General features: G+C 45.2%; 1 protein-coding gene across 8 annotated transcripts in view; it reads right to left on the bottom strand.

The window, feature by feature from the left end:
• Phactr1 (phosphatase and actin regulator 1) overlaps nucleotides 1–22550 on the bottom strand; it is a 449396-nt gene that overhangs the window by 269609 nt on the left and 157237 nt on the right. The window contains exon 1 of one of the 8 annotated variants that reach the window (XM_048419358.3): nucleotides 820–1007. The exons of 6 other annotated variants lie outside the window; for them this stretch is intronic. The gene's annotated coding sequence lies outside the window, so the exon portion shown is untranslated. Of the gene's footprint in view, nucleotides 1–361; nucleotides 478–819; nucleotides 1008–22550 lie in introns of those variants that run through there. One more of the 8 variants, XM_048419276.3, reaches the window with a different exon arrangement.

The raw sequence follows: 22550 nt of genomic DNA, 5'->3' as shown, positions 1-22550 counted from the left end.
TTCTGATTTCGGGTTCTGCCTTTCCTGTGTCTTTAAGTCAGAAACTTCCCAAGGCTCCCAAGAGCCTGCTTTAGCAAGCAGCCAACGCTCCAGCGCCTCCACTGCAGTGAAGTCTGCAAGAGGATCTCCTGGGTCTACAGAACATCTCCAGATCTGGACCGGTCCTTGGGGATAGACTACATGATATTTCAGGGACATCCTAGGAACTGGACTCGAAGCTTTTAAAAACCAAACCAATTGATGCTGGCAGTTCCCCAAAGGAGGAAAAATCCTCTAAATCACGCAAAGTGTAAAGTCAATACAAAAATGCACCTAAGAAGCCCACAAAAGCACCAAAATGATTCCAAATTCCGGCGCCTACCTTAAAGACAGCCCAGATCTCTGGGCTCACACAGGCATCTACACAGGGTCTGGTCTCTGGTTCTTCAACAGCTGTGCTCTCTCAGAGTGAGTCACAGTCTCCTCCAGGGCCGGGCTCTGCAAACACACATGCTACACACACAGCCTTGCGGTGCCAGGCAGCCCCTTCGTCCCCCTTCCCGGCGTTGCCAGAGCCTGGCCGCTGACCAGCTTCCTCGTGGAGAAGTTGGGGGACCGATCCAACTCACCCGGCAGAAGGTGGCCATGCATCCAGGCGGCAGGGGGCCACTGTATCTCCCTTTCAAAGCTCCGATACCCTCCCGAGCCTCATTAGAATCCCAGAACAGCCGGCAGACAGATCCCATCTTCCCGGGCGGGATCACCCAGACCCTGCCCAGCGGGCGGTGTGTCCCCCACCCCACCCCCCACCCCCCGAAGCCGGACGCGGTCACCGCGTACCTTTACAGAGTCCGGGGTCTCCAAGGAGTACGGCTTCTCCCTCGAATTGGGAGGCCACCGGTTTTGGAAGCAAGGGACATTTCGAAGTGAAACAGAAAGTAGCCTGGGGATCCAACCCAGACCCTGGACCTGCACTTGACTGCCCCCAAGCTCTGTGAGTCTTTAGACTCAGCCGGCAGCTCCACTGGCTCAGCTTGGGAGGATCCCAAGGACTCAGCCATGGAGAAGTCTGGAACTCACAGCCAACGCCTGAGCTTCTGCTCCCCCCCCCCCTTTTCTGAGTATTTGTTGAGCTTTTAAATATGCAGTTTTTCTCCTTCTACAGGGAATTAGCAATCCCATCACCTGACTCTCCTGGCTCCATTATATAATTTAAACTGGTCCAGGAGCAACACCCCTCTCCCCACCTAAAGTCCCCAGGGAGAGAGCCTCTATACCCCAGAGTGGGGAGGCACTCAAAACACGAGACAAAGACAATTAACGTTTCCAGAATTTTCGTTTGAGGACTGACTTTCTGCAGACTGCTTTTGTTTTTCTTTGGTTTGATTCCTGGGTACGGGAACTCCTAAATGACGGCTCTGGGTTGGGCAGGCTTGGATTTCTCATGAAGTAACTACAGTAGCGGTCTTGAGATTAGGTACTGAACGATTTCCGATGGGTCTGAACCCAGAGTTGAAAAGCCTCAGACGGCTTTATAAGACGCACTAATTCTAAAGCCTTCAGTGCTTATTACTGTTGTCATATTTCTAAGTTCTAGGAGTCAAAAAAGGGTAGTTGGACCTGGAGGGAGAGGGCATGTCTCTAACCACGCCCCCAACCTGATCTGCCTACACCCTCCCTCCAACCAACAACCTCTTAATGGTCAAGGAAGAGCTGTTAGCTTGCTACGGGAAATGAAACCTTCAGCTTCCACTCCCAACCATATCACAATCTCCAAGGCCAAATAACCAGTCTTGAAGCCACCACACTCCTGAGTAAAGGGAGGGAGACTCATTTTATTCTGCTCCATGTCCCCTATTTATGGCTACCTTCTCTTGCCAAATGATGCCTGCTGAGCGGCCACTGAGAGCTGGCTGTGGACGGAGAGGCTCTTTGCAAAATGGGGATGAAATTACACAGACATATCACAATGACCAGATTTGCAAAACCCTAGCCAGTGTGTCTGTTAGGCAAGATGATTTTTATGCATAGTGGCCTCTCGTCCCTCCAGTCTCCAAGTTAACTGAGTCTTCTTGTAAGATCTGGGACGGACTGGAAAAGGATCATTGCTATCTTTGGGAAGAGACACTAGCTCAGTCTGTCTGTGTTTCCCTTTCTCTACCATCCACATCTTCCAGGGGAAACTGATCCCATGACCAACGTTAAAGAGATCATCAGTAGAGGGGTGGTGTGCCTTGAGAGTCACCTTGGAGATACTTTGTTAACTCTCTACCCATCCATCCCTCTGCAGTGAACCAGGAGGAGTCACATTGCCTTTTCTAGAGTTGGAGAAGCCATCGATACAGGGAGGAACTAGCAGTCAGGTCTATGTTCCCTGCTCTGGCTTGCAAAGACCCAGATGTGTGTGAGGAAAATCTAAGTGGAGTGACTGATTGGTGTTTGTTTGTGCCTCCCCCTGCAGGTGTAGTAAATACCAAGCCACCTGCGGTGACAGTGGCTGCAGTTACTATTTCCTTAGCAGGGATAAGGACACATTGGGAGGTCTTAGCAAATACCGGGTAAGTGGACCGTTGTCACAGACCAGGGACAATAACGGAAAACATACATTGGTTGTCCGTCTAAGTAGAATATCACAGATCAACATTCATCAATAGAAATATGATAGGGATCAAGTACATAATCTTAAATTTATAGTAGCCACATCTAAAAAAACTGGTGAAATTATTTTTAGAATATATTCCAAGTATCATTTCCACATGTAATTAATATAAACAGTAAACTATTATGTATTCTTTTTTTCTATTTCAGACTTCTAATTTGTATTTTATACTTATATCACATTCAGGAACAGTCACATTCGAAGCCCTCAGGAATCGCATATAATGGTTACCACGTTAGACTGCTTAGCCCTGGATTATATTTAACCGTCGTGGGGTAGGAATTCATTCTTTGGTAACATATTCCTCTATATTGACTAGAAATTTTAGAAGAAGAGGTTGTTGGCCAGCAAGCTGACTCAGTGGGTAAAGGTGTTTGCTGCCAGCCTGACGGGGGTATGGTCTCAGGGACCCGCACGATGGGAGGAGAGAACTGACTCTCCCAAGTTATCCTCTGATCACATATGTACCCCGGCATGTGCACCCATATAATAAATGCAATAAAAAATAAATAAATAGAAAAGGGCTTTGTATTCACTTGGTTCTAGCCCCGTGGTGTCACTCAAATGGCATTTTCCTAAGTGGAACAGGAAAATATCTAATAAATTTGAAACTGAGATAATACCAAAGACTTAATTTCTTTCATGCTACCAGGGAAGTATGAAAAGTAAAAGAAATGAATCTTGGTTTTAGAAAGTTCCCTTTTTGGGTTATTTGTACTGTTCAAGTCAGCATCCCCAGTGTCACATGTGACCCTATGTCAGCATCCCCAGTGTCACATGTGACCCTATGTCAGCATCCCCAATGTCACATGTGACCCTATGTCAGCATCCCCGGTGTGTACATATAACCCTATGTCAGCATCCCCAGTGTCACATGTGACCCTATGTCAGCATCCCCAATGTCACATGTGACCCTATGTCAGCATCCCCAGTGTCACATGTGACCCTATGCCAGCATCCCCGGTGTGTACATATAACCCTATGTCAGCATCCCCAGTGTCACATGTGACCCTATGTCAGCATCCCCAATGTCACATGTGACCCTATGTCAGCATCCCCAGTGTCACATGTGACCCTATGCCAGCATCCCCGGTGTGTACATATAACCCTATGTCAGCATCCCCAGTGTCACATGTGACCCTATGTCAGCATCCCCGGTGTCACATGTGACCCTATGCCAGCATCCCCAGTGTCACATGTCACCCTATGTCCTATATACCTTTCTCTTCTCTGTACACTTCCTGAAGCCTCTGAAATAAACCATCCAATCTTATCAAATCCACTGATTCACTTCTAAGCCACAGGGCTTGGCTATAACCCAGGCCTTGTCGAGAACCCATGCCTGGTCTTCAGGCCTCTGCCTCCTGCCCTTCAGAATCATTTTCCACTTTGCCTTCACCGTGCGTAAGCATTGAATTCAGGCATTCCGTCATATAACTTCTCAATGTAAAGACTTCAATAGAAAACTATTCCCTCTTAGATAAAATCCCTACTGCCTCATGAGATACATTGGATAATTTTAAATTAGTTTTAGGAACTTTTCTGCCTTGCCTCGTTGCTTCAATTCCTTGATTCTGTTTTGTCTATGATTTTAACTGTGACATGAACTCCACAGCTCTGTGCTTTTGCTTAAAGTCAGATTTCTCTGCCTGGAATATCCATCCTTAAAAATGCCAACTCCTTACCAAATATCACTCTTCTAAGGGTTGCTCATTCATTGACTACACAGTCCTCCCATATACGTCACTACACCACCTATAAACAGATAAAGTACAGTCACACACAGCAATGCGCGTAATTCCAGCACTCAGAACGAAGACACAAGATTACAGCTTGAAGCCAGTCTGTGATATACAGTAAGACCCAGCCTAAAGAAAATAGAGTTTTTTATATATTATAAAAGTTGTCTCACTCTCACATAATCATATGATAGTTTCTTCAGGTCTAGAAACCATGTACCATTTATTTTTGAAGTCACCTTGGGACACAAAATTATCATCATGAGCAACATGACTAATACATGCCTGAGGGATTAAAATATCCTCATTCCCACTTCTTCTGCCAATTGCTCAACACATCACACAGCCATCACCACTACGTTCACAATTATATATCAGTGCTACTAGCGTGGAGCATCAGACAGTGTCTTAGGCACTCTGGGCATCTCACTTAATTCCACAACAACAAATCAATACGGCAGTGACTTACTCCAGTTTCTAATAGATGAGGCATCTTTAATTCATTTCTTTTCTTTGAATAAGTATATTAAGGTTATTCTTATGAACCCTGCTTAGTATAAACTGGTGAATGATTACAGCTACAACATACATGGCATTGTATTCCCACAAGGTTACTTATTTAAAAACAGCATAATACATGGGGGTTCTATATTTTCTGTGTTTCTAGCCTGTTTTTGAAGGCCTCAAATTCTCAGGTAGAGGGTGCAAAAAAGACATACTTTGATAGTGTTTTGTGTGGAGTAAGTACATGGTGGCCTGTGACATTTCAGGCATGGCTCTTAGCGTCATTGCTTTATGTGTTTATTTGTTGTTATTTTCCTTTATTCTGGCTCTCCAGTAGTTTCTTTATACTTTAGAACAGTGGTTCTCGACCTTCCTAATGTTGTGAGGTGCTATGGGAACTCCTTCAGCCAAAAGCCTTTAAGATACTGGCCCACTTTGGGTGTGGTCGCATGTACTATAAATGCAGACAAAAAGTGTGCCCAGGTCTCTTGGCTGCTGGATTCATTTCCAGTTCCCAGTGCACTCAGAGGACTGCGGATCACCACCCTTTCTGTGAGTTTATCCCCAAATAAATAAAGCTTTGTGATAAGCCATTCTGGGCTATCGTGGAACTCTTTTTCACGTCAACAGTGACCCTTATTAAAAACAACAGTTCCTCATGCTGTGGTGATCTTCAACCATAAAATTATTTTTGTAGTTACTTGATAACTGTAGCTTTGTTATTATTATGAATGATAATACAATTTTTTTGAGATAACGGTTGTTTGAAGGTGTCCCGACCCACAGATTGAGAACCACTGCCCTAGTCTATTGGCGCTTCAACCAGTAGAAAGACTGATTCCATGTGCACAGAGAAATCTCACTCATTGTTGTCATTATGTAATTGTGGAGGACCACTGACCATGTGACGCCAGTGTGAGCCCTAATATAAACTATGGACCGTGGTGTGACAGTGAAGGTAATCTATTATAACAAATGCAGCGTTCAAATGCTGCCAATGAGCAAGGCTGTGTGCTGTGAACATGGAAAACCCATTAAACCTTCCTCCTGGTTTTGTTGTGAATTAAAAATTGTTTTTAAAATTGACTATTTTAAAGCTAGGGACCTTAGAATGTCTTGTCTCTAGGAGTCTAGCATTTTATTCCAAGTTAATCCCCTCCTACATGTCTGTTACTCAACTGTTTACTGTTTTCTACGCTTTGTTTCCACAAATGAAAGTAAACCAGACGAATGGCCGTGCCTGGCTGCAGTCTGAACAAATCCTTCTCAAAGTGAAATAAGTAGAAAATACACTTGTGTCACAGAGTAAACACATGTCTTGACCTACATAGACTGTGCAACAGACTTGAGACCTACACAAGAAGGAGTCAGTGGCGTTTCAGAGGAACTTGGAGTCTGGGCTCAGGCTTGGACGCATGGCTCTGTGAGGGGTTGAAGACACAGGAGGTTCTTGTGGGGGTGGGGGCCTGTGAGCTCCTGATAGGGTAACTGACTGCTGTGTGTTTGCATGGAAAATAGTCTTTCTTAAGACCAAGAGCTGTTAGACCATCATGAAGCATTGGGGACTGAGTCGGGGAGTTTATGGGTTGCGGAGGGCATGAACTCTTCTTCTATGTTCCCCATCTTCTTTCTCCTCTTCTCACCACTGACACCCATGCAGGTGGTGAGCTGGCTGCTGCCCACTGTCTGTTTTCTTCCCTTCTTTTCTTTCTCCCTCTGGCTTCCTTTCCCCCCTCTCTCTGCCCATCGTTTCTTTTTTTTCTCCACCCTTCCCGTTTATTACATTGAATGTGAGTCAGTTTTGTGCCTTGCTATTCTTGGCCAACTCTGTAAGATGCTCTGCCTGGAGATCTTCTTGCCAAAGCCCCAGTAAGCTTACCGGGCTTCTAAACTTAGATTAGTTTGTTTTTGTTTCATTGTGGAAAGTCTGCAATTTTATAAACAAGAACAGTCTGAGACCAAAAGACTCTTGTTTGAAGCAAAGGGGGCTGTGTCTTAAGGTTTCCCAGAATGAAGGTAGATCCTGACAGGAACATGATCTGAGGGCTCCAGAATAATCCATAACACAGTAGTTATTACCTCACTCCCTGCCAAGTCGGTGCCACCGCCAATCTCAGAAGCCATTTTTCACACGGCTTTCAGTCATCTCAGCACAAGGCAAGTGACAGTTTCACTTGGGGTGAGCAACGGGGAAAGGCGGCTTCCCACAGGGTGAGGCTGCTTCTGTTGCTCCCTTTCATTTTCTCCAAAGCACCGTGTGGGATTGGTGTCATGACTTGGGTCCAGATAGGACTGAGACGCGAGTCGGATGCTAGACGGATGTGAGTGGAGTCAGAAACAGCTGTCAGAGCAGAATCGATAGACCCGGGATTGGATTCAAGCCATCCCACCCGATCACGCAGGGTATCTAGTCCAGTTTTAGTGAAGTAAAAAGAAAATCTGCCCTGATGCTTGTAAAGCATCTACAGGGCGTGGACCGTGGCAGGTGCTGACTGCCCCCAGCCAGCATGGCCCTGAGCCTCTTTCCTCTTGTTTCTGAAATGCAGACAGGATGAGGTCTCCAGTAAATGATAAATGTCACATGAGGGGGGGTCTTCTAGCAAATTTTCATGTTGCAGATTATGTTTACTAAAGGTGGACACAACAGGCCATGCTTATCACCCTACATTTTCTAAAAGCTGGATGTTCCCCGATCAAGTGATAGGAACAGATTCTTCCCTCTTTGGATACAGATGCGCTTAGAACTTCTTTGGCATCATTTCGGTTGGTTAATTCTAGGGACAGGAGAAACTTTCCCTAGGCAATGTTATGAAAACTGACTCTCCCTCTAGAAGGTCAGAAGTACAAGGTCATACTCAGCTTTATAGTGAGCTCGAAGCTGCCTAGCTTACAAGAGACCCTGTCACAATCTCTCTCTCTCTCTCTCTCTCTCTCTCTCTCTCTCTCTCTCTCTCTGTCTCTCTCTCTCTCTCCTTTCCTCCCTCCCTCCCTCCCTCTCTCTCTCTCTCTCTCTCTCTCTCTCTCTCTCTCTCTCTCTGTGTGTGTGTGTGTGTGTGTGTGTGTACTAAGAAAACTGAATCGCCAATCCAGTTTGATTAGTGTGGTTTTCTGATCACAGAAGACATCTCTCTTTACATTAAACCTCAGATTACTGTCAGTTTGCATATGAAATGCTCCTCTGTGAGCTCACAGTCTTGAACATTTAGTCCCCAGCTTGTGATGATGTTTTAGGGGACTTTGAAACCTTATGGAGGTGGGGTCTAGCTGGAGGAAGTGCCTTTCTGGGAGGTGGGCCTTGGGATTTTATAGCCCGGTCAACTTCCTGTTCTCTGTCTATTGAGAGGTCAGCAGGTGGTGTCATCTTGCCACCACAGCCATCCCCACAATGATAGACCATACCCTCAGACAGTGAGTCCAAATCAGCCCTTCCTCCCTTGTTTCTGTCACCATTTTGTCACAGCAAAGAAGAAAAACACTACCACAGTTGTCAAACCTCTTTGATTTAAGAAGACATTAATATTAAACAGTCTTCCAAAGTTGTATGTGAATGTATTAATATATAATTAGTCTTTAAAGTTGTCTTAAATAGTAGGATCATAGTCACTGTATCCAGACTTCTTCCTGAATGCACACCTTCTTCAGCTCACTCGACATTCTGGCTAGTTTGTGTCTATTCTGTCTGTAAAGGAATTACCTATGGCTCACCCCCTCCTGGATACATCCCTAGATAAGCACAGTGCATTGGGCCACTTACCCAGTCTCCTTCTCCATTGAACACCTATGTTGGGAGGAGAGGGTCGATGCTGAAAGATACTGCCCATAAAGTACAAAGGCTTTGGAGTGATAAATGTTTTGCAGTTCCTAGGTGTTTCATTTTTTGGCTTAGGGTTTGGAAATGAGAACCAGGCTTTGCTTTTTTTTTTTTTATCTCATCCTTGCAGTAATTCCTGGCCCCTGAATTCAGAATTCTGCTCCAGCCTTCAAATAAGTCTCTTCTATTTTATTTCTGAATGTTTCTGGTCTTACAGGCCTGAATGTTTTGGGTCTTACAGGCCAATAAGGAAACAGGCAAAAACTGTTCTAAAACAAAATTTAACATAATACCAGTTAGGAAAGAGTCAATTATATCAGAGTGTGAAAGCCACAGGTACACTAAGTACACAGGTATACTAAGGAAGTATAGATGATGAACCTAGCCGAGAAAATATAATTTTCCCCATGTGTACCTTGCTAGAGAAAGCACTAGGGGCCAATGCTCAGGCCTTGGAATCACTTAGGACCAGTACTTACACCTTACCTATGAGGTCTCTGACAGTTAAACAATCTTAACAATGAGAGAGAGAGAGAGAGAGAGAGAAATAATTGATTTTGAATGCTCAGCAGCAGCAGCTCATCCACCCTAATCCAATCACCATGAAGGGTTTTCCTAGCAGGGTCTTAGAGCCCCTCCTTCCTCTGTCTGTCTGTGCTTCTTCTTCATAGATGCTCCATATCACTGCAATGCTCAGCCTTTATGCAAAGGTCATGATCATGAGGAATTGCTTTAAATAGTGGAAATTGATCCAGCTCATCCACTTCCGGTCATTCTTGACTGTCTGAGTCATCATCTTAGACTGGCCAAGCTGATCTAAGTCCCTGCTCACTGAAGATAGAGACCCAACCAGCTCTGAGATCACTCAGTCCGTCAGCTCAGCATCTCAATGGGGCAACAGAGGGCAATGTCAGCGTTGGAGAAGATCAGGGCCATTGGAAACAGCACTCATGTTTAATTGTTCACTCACAAATTTGACTGCATATTCATTTAGTCAATCAGTTACTGGTTATTATCAACTTGACACGTATGCACAGGTCCTGAACATACAAACATGAGTAAATTGGATATGGTTTCTGTTCTCATAAAGTGAAGTAACTGTCATGCCATCAAATAGCCCTGGTATAATAAAGGCATCCTTTATTTATTCATTTATTTTAAAAGATTTATCTTGTTTTGTATATATATGTGTTGTGTATGTATGTGTTTGTGTGAGTGAGTCGGTATGTGTATGTATGTGTATATGAATGTGTGCATGTATATGTGTTTGTGTGTATGTATGTTTTTGTATGTGTATGTGTTGATGTATGTTTGTGTGTGTGTGTGTGTCCATGTGTCTTTATGAGTGTATACACCTTTGTGTGTGTTTGTGTGTTTCTGTTTGTATATGTGTTGTTTATGGGTAACTATATGTGTATGTATGTGCTTGTGTATATGTGAATGTGTGTGTATATTTGTGTGTATGTGGGTTTATGTGTGCAAATGCATTTGTGTGTATATATGTTTGTGTGTGTGCACAGAGGCCAGAAAAGTGCATCACAATGGTTGGAGCTGGAGCTGCAGGTATTTGTGAGCTGCTAGATTTGTGGGGGTACTTTTTCCTTTCCCCTTCTCGATGTACTTACTTCCTGAGCGTTGTCTTGTGTCTGGAGCCCTCTCTTCGTCTCATGCTTCTGTAGGCGCCTGTGACCCTCGAAGGTGCCTGTCTAGTTTCCCCTTTACACCAGTTGCCATTTCTCTGCTCTACGTCCTTAGCCCCTCACCAGAACCATCACCATAACCTTACTGACTTTCCATTTACAAAATGCTCATCTTTATTTTCCGTAACATCAGCTTTATTTTCCAGCATCAGCTTTCTAAAATAGGCCTTGCGGGTGACATCCTTTCCACAGCTTGTGTTTTCCATGCAGTTTAAGCATTCAGCACGACGCTGAACTCGTCCTGATCTTGCACTCATCCCTGCTCATCTCCAACTGCATCTATGTTTAGTGCCAAATGCTCTGCTGGGAAAGTCTACTTAGCATTGTATACAATTTTAACTCCCCACCATCTATCTTCTCATAGTCAAGATGCTTCTCTGTTTTCTTTTGTGATTCCCCCCAACGTGCGTTCTTTGGAATACTGCTCTTCTGCAATTGTCTGTCATAGGTTGGAATCCCTGAGCAATGGTTCTGGGTAATGGTCTTGGGCATACCGGCTTTCCAGCTGGTCCTCACACACTTCAGCAGTTCACATGCTCTGAGAAGCCCTGCAGCAAATGAGCTAGCACTGCCTAGCCCAATGGACCCTAAACACCAGAACCTCCCTTTTCTTGGAATCCCAAGATCTAAAGACTACATTAGGAAATACTGTCTATTAAAAGCTTCTTCATTCATACTTTCTATTATTCATTGGCTTGACAAATATTTCTTTAGCACCCAAGACCGAGAGAACATTGCCATCTTAAACCCAGATGAACACAGTCTTAGCTATGAATCTATAGTTTTGACTGGATAGCAGACAAGTTGACAAGCAGAGTGTCACAGGGCTAAGCGACTGGTCAGTGGGGCAGTGATTGGGCAGGGCATCCTGGAAGAAGTGGCTTCTTATAGAGACCCCAGGAGTGATGGGAATTACTGTCTGGAAGTCAAGGGCAGAAAGAGAAAGTGACAAGGGCAGCATCCACAGCTTGTCCTAAGGCACTGATAACAGGCAGAGCGTGAAAACATCCTAGGGGCGTTGAAAGAAATAGAAGCACTGCACATGGGAGGCAGATCTCTTCCCTTGAGATTTCAGGCAGGGCAGGCATATTTCTGAGTTCTCAGTAGTCCTGCCCCATGGAAGCTGGGTGCAATTTTCGGGAAGTTGTCTTCCTTATCTCTCCTGTCCCTACTCTTGACTTCTCTTTCCTTCCCTGCCCCATCTTGCCTGCAAAGTGGATATACAAAACAAAACAAAACAAAAAGACAAAAAACTTTTGAGCACTGTAACACGCTGATCAGACACAGACACATTATTTTGGGGGGGACGATGGGTGTTTTGAAGCACAGAACCACACACTCCCATGTCTAGCATTCTGGGCAGAGTAAGTTTATTTTGAAGGAGGTTTTTCATTCAAGAGGCTTATATGGTAGACACTGTTTTAATTTTCTTTTTAATTTATTTTTCAATGAATAAATTAAAAATATAGACATGTAATTATGAATAGAGAGGGTTTTTTTTTAAACTAACCAGGCTGTTATTTAATGCTCATTAACATATTTTCCATTCTTACGCATCTTTTGTCAAGTAGTAAATAGAGAAATAGAGACATATGGGTTGAGCTAGAGGCTTAGAATTGAGTGTTCGGGGAGCCCAACAGCTGCTGGGTTGGTTCAGGGGCTCTCTGTGCAAACATGGGGCTGGGCTTCCTGTCCTCTGTTTTTTGAACCCTTTCCTTCCGCGGCTGCTGTCTGTAATTGAGGAGCAGTCCCTTTTGTCATCAGTAGAACAGAGGGCAATGCCTCTTAATTAATGAAGGGAAGCGGTGCAATGTGGTGGGAACATTGCAATTGTTTCCAATTAATCCCACACGGCGCGGGGAGCGGTTAATAATCCACATAGCAACCTGGGAGCTAAATATGCGGAACTTTCATCCTTTACCAACTATTTTTCTGTGGGCTCCAGCAAAGGTGAGGAAACGCAACAGCAAGATGCGGAGCATGGTCTCCACAGAGTCACAGCAGGGTAAACTCTTAACTATGACCTCAACTAGGAGAGAGAGTCCCCTGGACTACTCAGACCACATCAGTTCCCAGATTTACAGCCTCTGCAATCGTCACGTCTTGGCAGCTGTTTAACCACTCACTGGCGGAGCAGTTATTTTCTTGGATGTATTAATTGTCCTCAAATGCAAGGTCACCTTCACGTTCATACAGAAGTGGATGTGTGCGGCACATTTTAATTTCATTATTGGTGCTTTTCAAAATTCTTTCACAAGGAATATCTTAGAGCTCTACAAAGCCCTAATGATGCCACACTGGAGATCCTTACCCTAGGGCCAGAGTATTCCCATGTGGTAAAAGACACTTATTATCCAGGTCAGTGTGGAAGGCATATAGATCGCGGCTATTCCGTACATTTCTGGTTCTATCCCAACTTTGCCACTGTCTTGGTCGGAACAGAGCTATTCTAAGGGGAGACACCCATGCCCCTCCTCCAGCTACCAGGCTATGGAGACAATGGATCCCAAGAAATTGAAATTTCCTTAGGGACTCATGCTGGGGGAAGGAAAGAAGTGGCCATTGTTGTCAGTCAGAGGAGAGACTTGTAGTCCAGATTTCACACAACTTGGACAACTTGATAGACATCTGGGGTGTCCTTACTTCTTGGCTACTTAGTGCTGCTGGGAACAACTGAATTTAAGTCTCTTGGATCTGTGCCGAGGAGCCGCCTTGCTGCCTTTGCTGATTCTCCAGTTGATTTTCCAAGGAAGGAGTAGTAGGTAGTTTTTAAACTCATTAAGTATTTATTACCAGGACACTGCAGAGGTAGAAGGTGGTTGGGAGGGAGGACCCGCATCAGAGAAGGTGTGTTGGAGCTCAGGCTGTGCGTCTGTGCGGAGGGGTGTCTGTGTGTCTTCGTGGCGGTTTGGGAGGGTTACTGAGGAGGCACATTTCCCCGACAGCCCAGAATCCACCTCTGCAGCCAACCCAGGAAGAGGCATACAGGTGCACTTCAACCACTGAGCAGCACAGCATTGCTGGTGATCAAGAGCCCGAGTTCCCTGCTCTTGCTGGCCCAGGCTGTCTGTATTGTGAGTTCTAGCCCGCCTCTTCTCTGTCACTGTAAATTGGTTTTATCCCCGCAGGATAGTCACCAGTTTGCTCAGCCTGTTCTCTGGTCACTGAAGTCATCTGTCACTGTAAGCCAGTCCAGGGGGGTGGGCACCCCTGAGTTACAAACAAACCTTTTACAGCTGCAAAACATAACATCTCTATCCTTTAACATGGATGGGAAGTTGGAAAGCGGCCTTGAAACTTCCTCGCGGCTGCGCTGGACCCTGAGTTATTTCATCACGATAGGAAAACACATAGCAAGAGTCCTCCTGTGATTAGTCTAACGCTTACGCAGCGGCTGCTGATGTGCGGCTGGAGCTGGTGATGCAGTGGGGGTGTGTTTCTGCTGCTGTGTGGTGGAGACAGATGTTGCTAAGGGCTTATTTTTAAAGTTTGGTTAATTATAACGTAAACTAGCGGCAGGGGGAGATGAATCATTGACTTGTTCCCTTTTTTTCCTCTCTGCACCCCTCACCCCTGAGCATTTCCTTTCTTAAAGCATTTACCCAGCGGGCGAGGTCTTACTCTGGGTCCCCAGGAAAAGAACGATGGGATTTGATCAAACAGTACAGTGAATGGCGCAAGGCAGGCGATCGCCACCCTGATTCTTTGTAAACTGGAAGCTCGTCTCCCTTCGGTCCAGTTTAGAAACCTGCATAGTCAACAGGAAACAGTTCTGTGGGGGGGAGAAGATCCAGAGTAGGGGTCAGGAAAGCTGGATTCGAACCCACCTTCGTCAACGATGGCTCATGGGTAGGGGCTATTTCTGTGCACAGTGCCTGAAATCTCACGGGGCAGGGCTTCTATTTCTTTCAGTGACCCTAGGACATTTTCATGCTCTGCCTGTGTTTGGTGCCTTAGTATAAACACTACCACTTTTTCTTTCTGCCCTAGAAAGATTCCAGCTAGCAATTCCCATCACTCCTCAGTTCTCGATATGAAGCCACTTCTTCCAGGAAGTCACCTAACCACTGTTCTGCACATCAATCTCTTTTACCCTGATTTACTTAAATGCTCTCTCAGCCCACATGCACCTCTGAGATGATGTGCTTTTTCTTGCGTGCGGTGACACAGACGAGGGGGATGCTGCGGAGATCGATAAGCCTCTGCTTTCCTGCTGTGGCCATGAGCCATGTCTCAGCTTTAGACTTGACTGCGATTTCACTAGTCCTGTCTAAAGGATAGGGACCTGTTAACAATCTCACCACTACTCGTCAGAGGGGGAGCACGCAAAGCAGGCTTTCTCCGCTGGGTTATCTAAGGCAATCTCTCCTGAGATGACAGAGGCGCCCAGTGACGTCTGAATTACAGGCTCCATACTGCAGTGTTGGTGGTTATTCATTATCCTTAGAGTAGGGTGGGATGGCACATCTTAAAATCTTGTAGGCTTGGTTCTGTTCCAGTTTGATTTTGTCACCCAAAGAAGTATCTAAGCATTCTATTCTCGTCTTTATTACATAATGATGAAAGTATGGACCCAATATGGTTGCTGATATAGGAATAGTCCCTAGAGCTTGATTCGTAACAGTTACAGTAGTGTCCGCCGACAGATAAGTGGACAATTAGCAACTGTGCACTGCAAGACCACTCAGAGATGGAAATGAAGTCTTTCCCCCCACTTAGAAGCAATGTGGAGGAACCAGAAAATAACCCTGCCGAGTGGCAGGACCCAGATTCCCTTACAAATAAATGCCCTATAGAATACTATTTATATAGAATTGTAAAAATGGTTGTGTATGGTGATACACATCTATAATCCTAGCCATTCAGAGGGCTGAGGCAAGGGGATCAGAAGTTCAAAGCCTGCTTGGATTGGGCCAGCTGGGGCAACTTAGTGAGATCTTATCTCTAAGTAAAAACTTAAAAAAAAAAAAAAGACTGAGAATACACTTGTTTAACACGCGCAAAGACTTGGAATCAAATCCCAGTGCTTCAAAACTTAAAAAAAAAAAAAGTGGAAAGGGCAGGCTAATTCCTAGCAACAGGAAGAAGATCACAGTTGCTTGGAGCTAGGAGTACGGAGAGGGCAGAGGGGTGGACTAAAGGAGGCATGAGGACCCTTTGGGAATGGAGGCTGTGTCTTTTATCTTGATGTGGGGAAGCGATTTTCATAGACTCATGCACACATCAGAAATGCTCAAGTCATGCGCTGCAAATATATGCTATGTATGCTGTGTCTAAATGCAGCTATTTCTAACATAGAATACAAAATTCAGAAGGGGGTTGGCATTGAAGCTCGGCGTCAGCCTGTGTTAGCTGTGTCCACTTTGGTAAGTTTGAAACATAATAACTTCTACCTCACGAAGCTGCTGTGAAGATTAAACAGCTAAATTCCTGGCAAAATTAATCTTTATGCTTGTGTTCTCAGAACCCAGAGAAAAGATTTCATGTTCTCTTTTGCACTGAGTTTTGTTCTCACACAAGTCAAGTTCACAGATTTGTTTAAGGGATAATGCAACAGTTCATATAAGCTTTTAGGTTTCTTCTCACCGGAAGGGTGAGGGTGGGGGGAGCATTATCTTTAAAAGTCATCCCTTTCCTATTTATAAGCGTGACCGTTTATTCATTGCCCTTTATAACACCCCGTGGCAAGCTATTATCTGTCTACCTTGTCTAATCTGTGTCCCTCCACTGAAGCAGAAGCCCCTTGGCTAGTTCATTGTAACAGCAAAGCCACTTGACAACGGTTGGTTCAGTGCTGAACCAAAGAAAGGCTCCATTACCTCCCTCATTCCTCTGTGTCCATGGCAATGTGGTGTTGGGTGCATAGCGCTATTGATGCTGGTGATGTTGGATTGGTGTTACTGGTGGTGCAGTCCAGTACCTGGTCCTTTATGGTGCCCCACAGTTTTTCTAACGTGGACAGGTAGCCAGGCCGAAAATCCCTGACTCTGCAGGAGGAAGACCACACACACTGAATAAGAGGAACCTGTACCCACTGCTGTTGGGAGGTAAATAAGTGTGGCCACTGTGGAGCTCAGTATGGATGTTTCTCCAGACAAGGAGAGAAGCACCAAATGATCCAGTGGTATCCCTCCTAGGCTAGCCCAAGAGACCGTCTCCTACCACAGAGATGACGCACAGATAATGCTTCCTGCTGCGGTATATGCGGCAGCTAGGAAACAGGTAAGGAAAATGGGGCCCATGTGCACTGAAATTTTATTCCACCGTAAAGGAAACCGAAACTATGAAGATGACAGGGAAATGGATAGGTCTTGGGATTATCATATGAAGTGAGGTGACCCAGACTCAGAAAGGCAAATGTCATATTCTCTCTCACACAGAGATTTTAGCTTTTTATATTTATTTATGTTTATGCATGTATATGTGTGTGTGGGGGGGGAGGGGTAACAGGTTCTAGAATTAGAAAGAAGACCAGAAGAGAGAAAAAGGAGGCGTTGAAGAAGTGGGGCGGGTACCTAAACACATGCGACATGGAGGTAGGAAGGAGGTGTGTGGTTTGCATGAGAATGACTCCCACAGACTCATAGGAGAGGGACTATTTGAAAGGATTAGGCCTTGTGGCCTTGATAGAGGAAGTATGTTACCAGGGGTGGGCTTTGACATCTCAGAAGCTCAAGCCAGCCCCGGTGGCTGACTCTCTCTCTCCCTGCTGCCTGCAGATCCAGATGTAGGACACTCAGCTCCTTCCTCAGCACTGTCTGCCTGCATGCCGCCATACTTCCTGTCATGACAACAATGGACTAAGCCTCTGAACCCGTAAGCCACCCAGTTTAAATGTTTTTCTTTATAAGAGTTGCCGAGGTCACGATATCTCTTCCCAGCCATAGAAATGTAACTAAGACACAAGGCTTCTGGGATGATGGGCATGAGGGTGGGGGCAGGGAGATGAAGAAGAAGAGGGGTAGAAAAATCAACAAAAACAAATCATGTTTGGAGCCTAATTCTCTATGTGCTAGATGAAAATAATAAAGATAATAATAAAAGAAGGCATGAACGAGAGGAAAAAAGGGGTCAGGCTTGAGACTGCAGATTAAAACGCTTAAGGTTTAGGGATTTGTGAACAGGTAAACTCAGCTGTGGTCCATTCTCTGACCCTTGTTCATAGTTAATAAGAAAAGCAGTGGGAGGAAAAGTAGAATTCAAGGTGCAGAGTAACAGCCCCTCCTGTGACCAGTTTGCTCTGTTTGGGATTAAGGCTTACCCCAGTTGGCTTTCTCCTTCTTTGTAATCTTGTTATGCAAATTGAAACTAACCTCTTCCAGGAACAGTTAGCCCTGACTTGCCTCTGCCTTTCTGTCTTGTTCTCCTGCCGTGTTTCTGGCCCACTCCATGACTTCAGGTGTTGCTTTAGCAGAAATATAAAGATCTAACTGGTGCCAGTTCAAAAAGACACAGCAAACCCGCACCCGCGGGGCACGCTCTCCGCTCACAGTCACTTTCCTTGTTAAAACACCCAATATGAAATAACTCGAAAGAGAGAGGGTTGATTTCGGTTCACAGTTTGAGAGTCCAGTCTACCATGTCAGGGGAGACAGGATGGTGGGAGAGGTCTTGGCTATGGTGGCAGGAATAGACAGCCGCTTGCCCACATCTTGGAGGCGTATTGGAAGCAGAGAGAGAGGAACTGTCTAGTTTTCTCTTTCTTTCCACCGAGGACCCTAATGCTGGAATGATGCTGCCCTTATTCAGGGTGGGTCTTCTCTCTCTATTTAGTTAAATGTCTCTGCTGGAAGACCCAGAAGTGTGTCTCCTAGTGATTTGGAATCCAATTAAATTGACAATGAGACCAATCACCGTTCTGCAATCTGTTCACACAACTGTACTGCAATCACTCCTTGGGAGGGTACCTTTACTCAACAGCTGTGTGTAAGGAGATCCTCAGCAGGGTTGCCACCCCACACTGTACCCTTTCCCTCCAAGGAAGGAAGCAATGCCTACCAAATCACTAGCAGAAGGTTCAGTGAAGGCAAAGGACTTCCTGGGTTGGCCCAGAAAGAGATTCCTAATGCCATTGTGGGTGTCCCCTAAGGGAACTATGGGACTCCAAGTGTCTCGGATTCCTCTAAGGCACATCTCTGCCATTGCTGTTCAGCATTTGACATGAGGTGATACACCCAGGGGCCATCCTTGCCAAGTGTTTGTATCCTGAAACTACAAACTGTGAGCTAAGTTAACCTTTTCTCTTTGAAATGTTAGTTGCTTCAGGCACTTCAGTGTAGCGATGCAAACCTGACTCATAGAGACATAGCAGGTCATCTTGTGAGAGAACAGCACATTCTGTCCTCTTTAAGGCGGATTTGCACAGCAGGAAGGCACACGCCATAATCCTCATACTTGGGAGATGAAGGCAGGAGGATGGCAAGTTAGAGAAATCAACGTGGGCTCCATAAAGCCTGTTTCCTAAAACACAGAGCATGAGGGAGTTTTCGTTAAAAAAAAAAAAAAAAAAGTTAAGCTGCTTGGCTCTCCTGGCTGCCTTTGCATTGGTTAACTTGTTAAGTTATTATTATTATTATTATTATTATTATTTTTACAGGTGGTGTTATACAATGCTGGGGATGGAACCCAGGTATTCGTGAGTGCCAGGCACGTACCCAATCAATTGAGCTACATCCTTCCCCATCATTTGTTACCTTTCTGAACTCAAGACCCAAGATTCAGCAGAAGCTTCTAGCGTCATAGCCCTAATGAGCCTCTCTCATATCATCTTTCTCTCCCTACCTGCGGTGATTGATTCCAGAAACCCTCTGTGGGCTGAGCATCCATGGATGCTCGAGTCCTGACATGGAGTGGTTGGCAACCATACATACCCTTGTGTATACTTCAAGTCATCTCTGCACCATTTATTAGCATGTAAATGCCAGGCAAAATAACTGTGCAATTAGAGAACAGCGACAGGAGGCGCGTGGAGTGTACGCATGTCAAGTACGTATGGTTGCTTCCCAGGAATACGGTCAATGCAGAGGCAGCTGATTCACGGCTGCAGAACATGTGGTTAGAGAAGGCTGAGTGCATTCACTCCCTGGCCTTGAATGACATTTGTTTCTACTCTTCCACACAGATCAGGGTCCTGATCTGGTACTTGTGTTCTCTTTGTGGTTCATTTCCTAGGACAGAGACTGGGGAGTAGTAGGTATTGGAAGACAGGTTTGGTTAGCCATGGAGGTACACAACCACTGTTGAGAGTGACACAAATCACAACAATGGTCACTGAGTATGTGTGTAACTATTCTGGACTCTGTGGCATCTCTCTTTCTGTCCATATTTTCTCAACAGCAGTGCGTCACGGACACACATACAAGACCCATCCAAAAGGGGGCATTGGGGGTTTCTCCACAAGATTGAAAGTCATTCATTTGCAGTGCTTTGGTAGTAAAATATTTTTATCTATAAAACAGAAATGCAAGCAAAATTTAAAGGGGACAATAGCTATGTTGGTGACTTAGAAGATAATGTCCTGTGTACCACGATTTTAAAACAAGGGGTCTTCAGCCAAGGCGTACCACAAAGGTATTTATAGAAGATTGAAACGATTCTTTCTGAGAAGCTAGAATGAAGGAGTAATCTCAGTAGGGGCCGATGAGTTAGAAGATATTCAAGAATATAACAGGGAACCTGGATGGTTTGAATGAAGCCAAGATGACAGAGTCAGGAGGGTACTAGGGTTGGCTGTGCTTAAACAGTGCTCAAACGAAGCGAGAGTGGCAGCTACTTACATGGGTGACTGAGGGGCAATGAGTCATTTGTTCTTTGGATTTGTGTCAAGTTTGAGAATCACTCAACTTGGGTGAAAGCAACTATCCTCTGGAGTCTTCTCCATAGAGAATTTGTGAGTCCACTGATGGATGACATCTTAAAGTGTGCACTTCCTCTGCCTGAAGAATGCTATCATGGTGGAGCCTCTAGTATGGTGCATTTGAATGCCTGGGGTCTGTGGAGTCAGGTGCTGCAAAATAGTGTGTGTGTGTGTGTGTGTGTGTGTGTGTGTGTGTGTGTGTGTTTAGAAAAGGTGGGCAGAAGAGGGCTCAGCCAGAAATGAGGTTAGCTGGAAACTAGCCTCCTCCTGACCCAGTGGAGGAGACTGATGAATGGGTAGGCCCCACCTTTTTTCCATCTGACGTTTGTCCCATAGGCGAGTCCATTCATCAGCTCTGCACCAGCTGTGAGAACTCTGGTTGTGAGATAAGAGACGAAGAGCTGGAACACAGAGTCACAGGTGGAGTTTCCGGCGATGTCCTCAAACTTAGCTGTAGTCACCCGTCAGTCTCTAAAACCTACCATTGCCTTGCCCTGACATTCAGACATTGCAGCTGTATGAAGCCCTGACTCCCCTGACCTGACCTCCTTTATGGTCCTCCTTCTCTCCTCCAGTGTCATCTCCACTCCTACCTTGGATGACTGGCGCATCGACTCTACCCCTTCCAAGCCCCTTTGCATCCAAATACAAATCTAGAATGCCTCACTGATCACCGTCTGGAGCTCTCAGTCCTCTCGTCCGACTCACAGATTACACTAGCCTCTTTGTGTAGGATAGAGGCAAAACTCTGTCTATCCTGGGTCTTACCACAGTGTCCAGCACATAGGACAACCTCAGTGTTCATGGCATGTGGGTAAACTGATGAATAAATGGATGGATAGAGCTACAGTTTATCAAATGAGTTATAAATGCTCCTGAACTCCAAAGAGGAAGCAGTCCACAGGGGCTGGAAAAGGTTTGGTGGGGGAACTTCAAGTTAAAGGATTCAGAACCTAAAAAGCAAGACCAAGCCCTGCCCGGCCCTAGATTTTAGGATAATGAGGAATCTTGAGCTTCATTCTAAGTCAATTTTGTTAGTAGAGAATGAGATAGATGCTGTCGAACCAGGGATGCATAGGGGTTCCTTTAAGCAACCTTACAGATGGACTGTGTCATTTTAACACACATAAGACCAACAGCCCTTCTCCCATGGTAGTTGGAAGCTGCTCATTCATCAGCAGGCTTTCTCTCTGGGGAAGTCTGTTCTGTGTCTTGCCCAGGGTATGGATGAATTTTGGAGTGAAAGACTGGAGCATGTGACTGGTACATTATCCTAAGAGAGAGATAGTTCAATTGCTCTTCTTCATCTGAGTCAACAGAGGTAAAGCTATATGAGTAAAGGACAGGAGGAGCTGAGAACACTGACAACAACAACAACAACAACAACAACAACAACAACAACACACACACACACACACACACACATACCCAATCAGCTAGGATAAATGCTTTGATGTTGCCCTCCAAGTTTGTGGCCATGACTTTTCAGTACCACTCCCTTGTTTTCCAAACATTCAGCTGTAATTCTGGATGACTGCTGTGAGCTTTGTTTTACTCCCTAAGAGTGCTGATAGCCGTGCATGGCTTAATTCCCATGTCCTTGCTTTATGGTCCCAGGGCTACAGTGTCATTTTCTGCAGAGTCTTAATGTTTGCACGACACTCTATTCCTGTGAGTGTGTTAGAAGCAGTCTCGTATTCAGTCCTCCTTCCTTTGTAAAGTAAGTGATGGGATGCCCTTATGCCCATTTTATAAACCAAGAAATGAAAGCTCACAGAGAGGTCGCAATACAGTTCCTAGTCTTGGTCTGATTCGGGACACAAAACTCCTTCTGTTAGGTTGTATTTCTTGCCTGGCTAAATTGGGGGACAGGGTGCAAATTAGTGAGGTTTAAGAGGCAAGGCTGAGACAGCAGGGGACCCCTGCAGGTGTGTAGTCTCTAGGATACACTGGCTGGCTCTTACTGTGGGTATGGCATTGTCTGAAACTAATGCCAGCAACATGGTAGATTACTGAGCAGCTCCTACAGGCCAGGTCCTTTACAGCACTGTGTAATGATTCCCCGTGGAAACACTGAGTAGCTTGATCTCCATTCATCTACTGGCATATTAAGACTCAAAAAAAAAAAAAGCGGCACAAAACAGTTGCCAGACAACTAGTAACAGGGAGCCAGATTTGAAATGTTCCATTGTTCCTCCTGTGACCTCTGCAGACAATGTGCTGAAGCAGAAAGACCAAAACAACTTAGATTCTGAAGCTATCAATTCAACACACACATCCAGACAGACACATGCAGACATAT

The sequence above is a fragment of the Myodes glareolus genome, chromosome 14 (assembly GCF_982192425.1).
Source record: "Myodes glareolus chromosome 14, mMyoGla1.1, whole genome shotgun sequence".
NCBI classification, from domain to species: Eukaryota; Metazoa; Chordata; class Mammalia; order Rodentia; family Cricetidae; genus Myodes; species Myodes glareolus.
This window is presented reverse-complemented; position numbering and strand designations above follow the sequence as displayed.